Consider the following 10,032-nt stretch of genomic DNA (forward strand, 5'->3'; position numbering starts at 1 on the left):
AAGGCACAATTGATCCCATATATAGCTAAGTAAATAATAGACTGCTAAAAGGGAGCTAACAGTGCAATTTCAGGATGACAGAACTGGGCCCTATGTCACCATACAAGCAAGCGTGGCAGCTTCCTGCTACTTTAGTCATTCCTATTACTGTATGAAGTTTATCCATTTAAAAAAAATCATTGTCAACATACATGTTTTGTTAACTAGACAAAGGGATTATCATATTTTAATGAATTGCAGTTTTCCTTTAAATAACAACAATTTCCTGAAGTCTCAAAACTAAAGGAATTTTAATAATTAATGTGATTAAAGCCATTCCCAGTATTCAACCTGCCAACTAATAGAAAATTCTGATCTGATGTGTAGCCTGATAATCAACATGTAAAACAAATGACGACACCACAATTACATACATCACCAGCTCAATACTATTCTTAAATCTGAGATCCTGTCATTCCCAGTCTAGGTTAGGAATATTTCCACACACTGACTATATATTAATCTTGAAAAAATCAAAACACACTAATTAAAACACTATTTAATACACTCCTATTTCATTCGAGGAAAAGTCCTAGAACCAAATTATTTACATTAACAACACAACTTCTTCCTTTATTTTCCATCAGTTTTGACTACTCTAGGTGGATATTATTGGATGATTTAATCATTGGCTATATACACTCAAATACCAAGAGACTGTTCTGAACTAGACATTAGGAGAACGATCCCAAAAAAGCCCATGTGATAATAAAAGAGGACTACAGCTAAACATTGTGTTATTCCAACATTATTATTGACATGTTCTGTACAAGCTGTGCTATGAACCCTGGTACATTTAGACTGGATAACAAGATCAAAAGTGCATTTCAGTAGTAAGACTGGACTCACAATGAGAAAGCCCTGTAATATTTTGCAGCTACTCTTTTGGTTGCAGTGACCTCCTGCTCCTTCGTGAGGCAAGCACTTGGTAACAATCCAGGAGAAGTACATCTGATTTTCCCACCAAATGAACTGTTGAAGCAGTTCCTTTAGCTCTTCAGCTCAGTCTATCTTGGGATCACAAACTTTTCTATTCAAGTCCAGGTGGCTCATCTATTCTTTATAATATGTGTGCAAATATTCAGCTGGCTGGGCTGTGTGAATGAGCAGGGAGGAGAAAAGACAAATTCTTACAGCTGTCCTTACTTCTATGGATCAAGGCTGAGAAGAAACACAGTTAGATTCTAAAACTATGGGCCACATCTTCAGCTGGCATAAATTAGCTCCTCTCCACTGAAGAGGCTTGGGCAATTTACATCAGCTGAGGACCTAGGCCTGCATGTGCAGTTATGTCTCCAAACCAGAGAATAAAACTCTATGCTACTTTTAAGTGCCCATACCACACAACATTCCATCCTTGTGCAAATATAGTTATAACTTACCATAAACACTTTCTTTTCTTTTTTCCCCAAAAGGGCAACCTTAAAATATCTTTTACTTTCTTTAAAAAAGAAAAAGCCTGACAGCTGGGTTTGGTGACATAACCAATTGATATCTGAGGAGAACAAACAATACACTAGAAGAAAAATAGCTTTAGTACTGAAGCACAGTATGAAAGGTACACAATCAAAGTGATGCACAAGCGCCCCCTGTCCACCGCACGGCGCAATAAAAGCAAATCTAGGGGAAGAGAGACTTTCTTACCAAAGTCCCTCTCAAAATCCATCCGAACTAGTGACAGAGGGATATAGCTTAAAACACAAAGAATTCCCAGCGTCCGGGGAGACACAAAGACACCGCTGAGTGTGGGAGTGTGAAGATCGCTCATCAGGAATCTCCTTCCACACTTTCCTGACCCTCTGCAGCCCGCTCCCCAGCTAGCTGCTAATATCTATTGTTCTGCACAGCCACACAAAGCCAGCAGCTCATTAAAACATACACACTCCCTGTCCCCTCCTGTACCGAGCAGAGAGGAGGAAGGATCTTAGGTCTCAGAGATAATAAATCTTACCAAGAGTCACCTACCAGATTTCTGCCTCCATCTCCCCTGCAGAAAGGAGACCTAGTTAATCTCCCATACACACCCCAGCACGGTTTTAGGCTCTTACCTAGGCTGCTGCCCAGAGCCGAAAGAATGCAGATGCAAATTCCAGCTGTTGCAGCTCGCTGGACGCCTCCAGTTCTGATCTCCTAGTCTGGCCAGAGGCAGCTTTTTGGAAAAGCTGGGAAGAGGGGGAGGGAGAGGGAGAGAGAGAAATATGCAAAGACAGGAAGTGGAGACAGCAGCGGCCAGTGCGGGAGATTAATGGGAACCAGTAACCCAGCAGCCAACAAAGGAACCTGCTTCCTAATCACAGCCTTCCTGGCTTCTGCTGCAGCCAACGCCACAAAAAAGGGCTGCCTTCACAAAGGAGAAGTCATTGCCCTCCCCAGCACGCAACCCCCAAACTGATTTCTAGTCCCAGGGAGATATGCGAAGCTTTGGATTGTCTGCAGAGTGACAGCCCCAGGGAGCATATGGATCCTGGCCAGGCAGAGGGGACCAATCCCCCCAGGCAGCAGCAAAGGGCAATACTGCGTGGTCCTTGGGGTCAGATTGAAATGAGCGAGACAGGGGAACTATTGCCCTCATTTATTTTTAAGTGGACTCTTGTATTTTATTGTATTATTTATTATTTGTATTAAACAAGAAAACCTCTCTTTTAGGGAAGCCAGCGTTGTCAGGAGCAAAACAAACTGCAACTTTCTGTCATTTTCATAGACAGACACAGACCCTCATGTAGACCACATGGTTTTAATCACAGGAGAAGAAGTGAATCTGATAGTATGCATGGAAACTGTGAGAGCTTGGGGTGAGAGAACCGACTTACAAAAATCTAAAAAGTTCTCCAAACTCATAATGAAAGAGTATTAAGGTCACGGTATAAATCTCCAAAGGATGGGGAAGAGAGGAAACAGCATGCATATGAACTTCATTAATGGTATCTGTTGTACCGCTCCAGTCTGCTAGGGCTAGCCTTACTCATAACAATACTGTAATGAACTCCTCCCTAGTGGATGGGAACAAAACTGTCCAACTATGGGTCCTAAGCCCTATAGCCACTAAGAGACAAAATAAATGTGAGACCCTGATCCTGCACCCAAATGGAGCCCGCACTGATCCAGTTGTGTGATCAGAGACACACCAAAATTTAAGGGAACATGAAGATATTGGAATGGTGTACCTGGCAAAGAGAACATGGTGCCACTTTTCTAGATGTCTATTGAATACCCACAGAGCACACTAGCACCTTATGGGCCAAATCCTTAGCATTGATTTCAGTGCACCTACACCAATGGGTAGCCACATTGAAATTTACCACTGAGAACCTGGGCCACAATATTTAATGTAATATAAATATGGATCATCCTATTAAAGACCCACATTGCCAGCAATTAGCTGCAATAGCCAGTTGGTTTATTTGTGAAATTAATGGGGGGGGGTGACAAAAACACAAAAGTCTTGCATAGGTAAATATTTATATAGAGATAAATCACATCATGACATGTTAAGTGAAAGGAAAAAGATCAGAAAGGCAACAAATCAGGAAAACACAAGGGCCAGATTTGTAAAGGTATTCAGGCACTAAATTCAAGGGGAATTGGCCACCTAAATACCTTTAAAATTCTGGCCGTATGGCATTTGCTTCATTTTATGCATGTGCTTAAATCCCATTGACTTCAATGGGACCTAATCCTATAGTTAGAATTACGCACATGCTTACCTCCTTACCTGCTTTACTGAATCAAGACAGAGGGGACAGAGATTTTCTTAGTTTCCACAGCACACATACAAATAAGTTACTGGTGATGAATCTTGATATCTCAAGACAGTATAGTCCCACATGACAAGGAAATATGATATAGCTGTCTGGCATTTCACAAACCCACTTACATTTCAGAAAAAGAATATAAAGGAAATAAGTGCAACACTCATCTGGTTTCTAATGCTAAAATGTGTTTCAAAGCACTTCAGCTGTCAGCCTTCTTGTAGCAGATGTATTTACTCAGCTGCAAAAAATGTATTGTGTCACTGTACATCAAAAATGGTCGGAGTTTAAGTTACAACGCACAGAGAATAACTGAACTAACTCTGATTTTAAAAGTTGCTGTTAAAAATATCATGACAAATCATGGCAGGAACAAAAATGAATAAATCTATCTTTTCTAACCAAGGAAAGGACATAGAAGAAGCTTTTGTTAGTTCCATCCCATATCTTCACATATTATGCCCATGCAATAGTGGCTATTTCAAAATGCAGCATCCTGAAGATGTAAATGGGTGTAACACAGTGACCAGCAGAACGAGAATCAGCAGTTTCCCACTCTAACACTGACCGATTGTATCACCTTAGTTACAACACATAACTTATACGTGCCTCAGTTTATTCATCAACAAAAGAGATATAAGGGCTTTGCAAGACTTTAATATTTGTAAAGCACTTTGAGAAGCCTCAGATAAAAGGCAATAAATAAGTGCAACATATTAATCATTTATACATTAAAGTTATTGTTATTTTTATATGCAGTGTAGCGTGTCTCTCTCTTATCAACAGAAGTTGGTCCAGTAAAAGATAATACCTCACCCACCTTGTCTCTCTCTTATTTTTATGTAAGGCAAGAATAAAGTCTTATATGTACTAAGTTTGTTCTGAACCAGAGACAGCCTATATGTAATCAGACAGTGAGCAGGGACTGGGTATCCCAAAATAAGTTGTCCATGCAATTGGAGATAAATATTCACCTCCTAGGTGAAAGCCCATGTTGTCATATGGGGATAATTAATAAAGTCTAAAAAAGCCAAAAATGGCTGAAAATTTAAAATTGGATAGGAACAGACCACAAATCCCAGTGATAATTGAACCTAGATTCATAGATACCAAGGTCAGAAGGGACCATTATGATCATCTAGTCCGACCTCCTGCACAACGCAGGCCACAGAATCTTACCCACCCACTCCTGCGAAAAACCTGGGTTATGCTGTAAACAGGAAGAGCTCTCAGCCTTGCTTATAGCTCTTTTCTTGGCTTCACACAGACTCAACAGACATTCTAAGCTTCAGAATGATGCACAGACAAGAGTGACAATCCTGGAATTTTATTATATAGATACATCCAAGGGACATCCTTAGCTGTTGAAACTCGGGGCAGTCACCCATGTCACACACCTTTTAGATGTCTTCTAAAGTGCTAAAAAAAAATTAATTTTGCAAAGCGCTTACCCTGTCATTTGAAAAAGAAACAAGGTACTGATGACTGAGCCTCTAGTCTCAGTAGCTGTCCAAAATGAACATTGAAAATCCTGCCCAAAGAGAGAAGCCCAGCTTTTGGGAACTGGGGGTTGGGGAGGATGGGGAAGATCTTTCTTGACTGTTCTCACCATCAAGTAAAACAAATTAAACAGATACACTGAAAACACCTGAATCAACTTGTTTTTCATCCCAGTTGCTGGTGTAGGCTCCATCCAGCAGAGCACCAAAGCCAGGGGTGGGCAAACTATGGCCCAGGGGCCGCATCTGACCCTTCAAACATTTTAATCCAGCCCTCGAGCTCCTACCGGAGAGCAGGGTCTGAAGCTTGCCCCGCTCTAGTGCTCCAGTCGGGGACCAGGGTCGGGGGCTTGCCCCGCTCTTTGCTTTCCGTGGCTCCACACGGCTCCCGGAAGCAGCAGCACAACCCCCCTCCAGCTCCTACACATACGGGCAGCCAAGGAGCTCGGCACACTACCCCCGCCCCAGTTGCTGCTGCCGCAGCTCCCACTGGTCTGGAACCACAGCCAATGCGGGCTGCAGAGGCGGCGTCTGCGGACAGCGCAGCGTGCAGAGCTGCCTGGTTGCGCCGCCGCGTATGAGCCGGAGGGGGGACATGCCGCTGCTTCTGGGAGCTGCTTGAGGTAAGCACCACCTGGAGCCTGCACCCCGACCCCCTCCAAAGCCCCAACCCCCTGCCCCAGCCCATGTCCCCCTCTTGCCCTCCGAACCCCTTGATCCCAGCCCAGAGCACCCTCCTGCACTCCAAATCCTCATCCCCGGCCCCACCCCAGAGCCCACACCCCCAGACAGAGCCCTCACTGCCCCCTGCATCCCAACCACCTGCCCCAGCCAGAGGCCCCCTCCTGCACCCTGAACCCCTCATTTCTGGCCCACCACAGAGCCTGCACCCCCCAGCTGGAGCCCTCACCCCCTCCTGCACCCCAACCCTAATTTTGTGAGCATGTATGGCCGGCCGTACAATTTCCATACCCAGATGTGGCCATTGGGACAAAAAGTTTACCCACCCCTGGCCTAAGCACATGCTTAAGTGCATTGCTGAAGAGGGAGACTTAAGTGTGTGCTTAAAGTTATCCCTTCAGGCCAGCTGGGAAAGGCTTGTTTATTACAGAGTGAGTTTCTGGCAAGCAGCTGGCTGCTGCTCTAATGAAGCAATTGAGAGATGCTGATAAAATGTAAGTTAAGAGGGGGTCCTTTTCTTCTGTTGCTGGATAGATTACAGCTAGACAGGCAAAGCCTAAAACAGAGGGATGGAGGAATTGAAAATCAGGGCCAACATGCCTGATTGTTGGCTCCAGCCAAGCTGCACTTGGAACAGCAACTGAATGTAAAGGAGGTTTGTTTGCCCACTTTGCTCCTCCCTCTATGACCCCCCTCCCCAGCATAGGTTAGAAACCCTCAGAACTGCTCTAACATACACTCAGCTGCAACAGCTTCCAAGGGGCTTTCCGACAGCTGAGAATAGCCAGAGTGCAGGAACACTGTGGCCATGCCCCTGTACAGACCTCTCTGAGGGAGTGGTGTAGCCCTGATTCCAGATGGTGTAGAGACAATGTGAGTCCCACTACACTGGGGATGTTCCCTGATGGACAGATATGCCTATTTTACAATCTTTTTGCTATCAAAACAGTGTAAAGAGGCCTGAGTAGAATGGACAATCAGGCCTGAGGTATGTCACTAGCCTTCCAGAAACTTGCAACAGTGCCTTCAATGGCACAATGCTGTAGTGTGGACAAGGTTCAATTTTCTAGGTAAGGGTCTCTCAGCAATGCCATATAAACCACAAGTTTAAGGGGTTTATATCTCAACATCAAACCAAAACTTAGCATACTTGGAATGAGACAAGCCTTTAGCTTTCCTGTGCTTTTGCTGGTTCCAATGCAGCCCTGAGAATTATTTAATATCTTTTGTGGTATTGAATAGTAGTAATATTGTAGTCTCATAAACTCTGATACGCCACAGTAAAAGTAACTAGTTAAATGTCCTTGAAAGCGTTATTGTCTTGTTCATTTTAAAAGGCAACTTAATGCAATGACAAATTACATTATAGTTACATGTTTTTGCTGAGCCACCACCTAGAAATTGTCAGAAGAACACAATGGCAGCAACGCTCCAAAACTGGACGAGGACTCTGTGTTCTTTAAGCAGATGTGCAACTTCATAGCACTCGCATTATGTAGCAAGCACTGGCTGCATGAAGTGTGGTCATTTTTCTTCATATCATTTTAAACATACCACAAAAGAGCAATGGTTGCACGGAAAGTGATTTAGTGAGAAGTGTAGCTGTAGCTATGAAGTGTCACATTGCTTTACAAATAATTTCAGGATTTTTTCTGGCATATAATGTCATGAAATAGAATATCATTCTAATACTCCAAGGTATAGTACTGCTTTAAATCACTGTGTATAATATTGCTTAAATGAGATACAAGTCCTTTTACATGTAGAGAACTTAAGGAGCTTGGCTTGTTTAGCCTAACCAAACAAAGGCTGAGGGGAGATATGATTGCTCTCTATAAATACATCAAAGGGATAAATATCAGGGAGGGAAAGGAGTTATTTAAGTTAAGTGCTAATGCTGAGACAAGAACAAATGGATTTAAACTGGCCATCAACACGTTTAGGCTTGAAATTAGACCAAAGTTTCCACTCAAGGGAGGAGTGAAGATCCGGAATAGCCTTTCAAGGGGAGCAGTGGGAGGCAAAAAACCTAACTTGTTTCATCACTGAGCTTGATAAATTTATAGAAGGGATGGTAATGATGAAATTGCCTAAAATAGCATGTTGCCCATCAGCAATTGCTTGCAGCAAATATCCCCAAGAGCCTGAGATGGGGAACTAGATGGGGAGGGCTCTGAGTTAGTAAAACTTCTGTTAAACTTTGAAATACCTTAACTTTTTAATTTTAAGAATAACTGGAATGTACTAACATCAAGAAATTGAACTGTGCACCAACATTGGTTGGACCAGTATTAAATAGTGTTATAGTAGGTGACAGCCTTAGAATGTTAACCCTACATTTTTCTGGTTCAGATATTTTCCCATCAAATTTACCCCTTGTTGCAAACTAGATTGCAATTAAGCTTTTCGCTTACTGATCTCCCAGGCTTCTTTGGGACATCTTTTATTTTCTACAGGGGAAAACAGACAGTATTAGGGAGAGCAAAAGTCGATGTTCGGTGTTAAGCATGGCAAAAGTAGTAACAGTATTTCTTTTATATTGTTGCGTAGATAGGAGTTCAATATATCTCTCTCGTGTCTCAGTAAATATGTCCTAATCAGTCGCTACTTACACTCTTCAAGTCTTAAAACACAAGTACACTTTCACAATTACAGAATAAAACAAGGCTCACAATATCACAGCTGGGCTCTCCCTTCAATTCAGTTCATTCTCATATCTCACTAACTGGCTGGCCATGTCCTGCCCTTATATAACCGTTAGACTGACATTTTAGGAGGTTTGAGGAAAATGTAGTTCTCAGAAAGTCTGGAAGGTTCCATGAGATTCTACAAAGGTCCAGAACATTCTAGGAAGTTAGTGAAAAATAAATCCACATACAGAATACCTGAAACATTTTACTTCAAACGTTCTATTTTCCCTTTTGTTGTTAACACCAAAAACAGCAACCCCCCCGCCCCCCCAAGCCCAGCACCCAGAGCGCCTGGGTCACCTGTCCCTAAATCCCGCCCTGCTGCTGTTAATGACTAAAGAGCAGTTGTATGTTACTCTGAAAAAATGACTGCATAAAACTTGTTATTCAACAGATCTAGCCTTGTGCTTATTGTCCCACCTGCTGATTTTAGTGACAAAACTAACTTTTTTTACTGCTTTTCTTATGACTGTTCGCCTTGCAGGCTCAACACTACTATGACTGATTAAGCTGTAGATTCTGTTCCAGCTTGTGTATCTTCAACAAATACAGTCTGGTCTACAAAACTAGGGATGATGTAGGAGATGAAAAGAGCCCTGCTTAGCTCTGGGAGCCCACGCTGCATTTGCAGGTCTGATCATTAAACTAAAACAATCATTTTATTTGTAAATGGGATACATTTCATCTGGAGTCACTTAGAGCAACCTTTCCAGACTACTGTACCCCTTTCAGGAGTCTGATTTGTCTTGTGTACCCTAAATTTCATCTCACTTTAAAAATATGTGTTTACAAAACAGACATAGAAATACAACAGTGTCACAGCACACTATTACTGAAAAATGGCTTACATTCTCATTTTTACCATATAATTATAAAAGAAATCAACTGAACTCTAAATATTGTACTTACATTTCACTGCATAGCATACAGAAAAGCACAAACGAGTCATTGTATGAAAATTTAGTTTCTACTCACTTCACTAGTGCTTTTTATGTAGCCCGGTGTAAAATGAGGCAAATTTCTAGATGAGTTGATGTACCCCTTGTAAGATCATTGGGTCCCCTAAGGGACATGTACCCCTCGTTGAGAACCACTGAGTTATAGGAGGAGGAGCCCTGCACTTGACAAAGAGGATTAACGCAATTTCAAGGAACTTTACCTAGCAGGGATTATAATCTGCTCGGGGTTGCCTTGGGGACATCCATATTGTGAATCTGACAAGAGGGTTTCTTTCTGGGCTAACAAGCTGAAGTTCAGCCCTAAGGGAGAGCAGCTGCAGCGGAGGGTGCATCGCCCCTGGGAGCCGCACGGGGTCGGGCAAACCCCGCTGCGGGGCTCGCGGAGCGCTTTCCCCGAGGCGGAGCCCGTGCTACA

At 42.8% G+C, this 10,032-nt stretch overlaps 1 protein-coding gene across 9 annotated transcripts in view; it reads right to left on the reverse strand.

Annotated features, from left to right (window-relative positions):
* The window catches only part of DENND2B (DENN domain containing 2B), a 297,272-nt gene extending 287,393 nt beyond the window's left edge, over window positions 1–9,879 (reverse strand). For 2 of the 9 annotated variants that reach the window (XM_084630235.1, XM_084630244.1), the window contains exon 1: window positions 2,088–2,312. The gene's annotated coding sequence lies outside the window, so the exon portion shown is untranslated. Of the gene's footprint in view, window positions 1–1,990; window positions 2,313–9,633; window positions 9,787–9,817 lie in introns of those variants that run through there. The other 7 variants (XM_084630242.1, XM_084630241.1, XM_084630239.1 and 4 more) reach the window with 7 other exon arrangements.
* Between the last annotated feature and the right edge of the window lie 153 nt (window positions 9,880–10,032).

Source organism: Lepidochelys olivacea (genome assembly GCF_965140295.1).
Source record: "Lepidochelys olivacea isolate rLepOli2 genome assembly, chromosome: 6".
Lineage (NCBI taxonomy): Eukaryota > Metazoa > Chordata > Testudines > Cheloniidae > Lepidochelys > Lepidochelys olivacea.